A 1,105-nucleotide genomic window follows, 5' to 3' on the forward strand; every position below is an offset into this window, starting at 1 on the left:
ATGATAAATATATATATATACATATATATATATATATATGTATATATATATATATATATATATATTTCCTTTTCAGAGTGTAGAGATTTCATTGTCATTTATCATTTAGAAACAGATCTAATTCCTTTATTAACCTTTACGTATTTTCATCTACGTAAGGATCAGAAAAACACTGATCTACTGTAACGGAAATGGATGTAACTTCCGGAAAATATGCGGAAATCACAAATTGGTAGAAATCATAAGGTATAAACACTAAGTCACAGAAGAAAAACAAAGGCACCGTAAATACATCATAAGGAACATACCTTGTTAGAAACATTTTTTTTTTCATTTTATTATTTTTTTTACTTTTTTTCTTTCTTTTTTTCCGATTACCCTAACCAGCCCCCATGATTCCTAATTTTGAATGGATCATCACAATACCCACTGGACACTATAAGACAAAGCCGTAATCCCTTATCCCTCATCCCGGTCTCATGAGGGATTCATGGCATAGATGAAGTCACAGTCGTCACAGTCGTCCTTCCCCTGTCTCGAGGAATTGCTTTCCGTCCCTCCCCCTTGAGGTTGTCCTCAGAGCCGCGCTGGCACTCGTGTCGCGCGGTCTGGGACGCGGCGTTAGCAAGCCCCTGCCTTCTTCTGTTCCTTCTTCTCCTCCTCTTCCTCTTCTTTCTCCTCCTCCTCTTCCTCTTCTTCCTCCTTCTCCTCCGCAGTCTGTTTGTACTCTTAATCCACATTCTTCTTCTTCTTGTTTGCCTCCTTCGCCGCCTCTTTCTCCCCCTCTTTTTATCTTTCTCTTTCTTGTCCTTCTTCTTCTCCTCCGCTCTTTTCTTATTTTTCTCCTTCGCTTTCTACTTCTTCTCCTCCTCCTCCTCCGCTTTCTACTTCTTCTTTATCCTTCTCTTTGTCCAGTGGCAAGTTGAACAAAACTCGTTCCTCTGACCTCTCCGGACTAAGGCTGGATCTGCGGGTTATATAAGGTTACGTTTTAAGAAAGGAAAGAAAAGAAAGAAAAAAAGAAAGAAAGAAAGAAAAACCCTCTTTCTCCCTGCTTATATATACATATATATATATATATATATATATATATATATATATATGT

This window comes from Penaeus japonicus, unplaced genomic scaffold (genome assembly GCF_977035675.1).
Source record: "Penaeus japonicus unplaced genomic scaffold, GWHDUDI00000001_assembly GWHDUDI00000018, whole genome shotgun sequence".
Taxonomy (NCBI): Eukaryota; Metazoa; Arthropoda; class Malacostraca; order Decapoda; family Penaeidae; genus Penaeus; species Penaeus japonicus.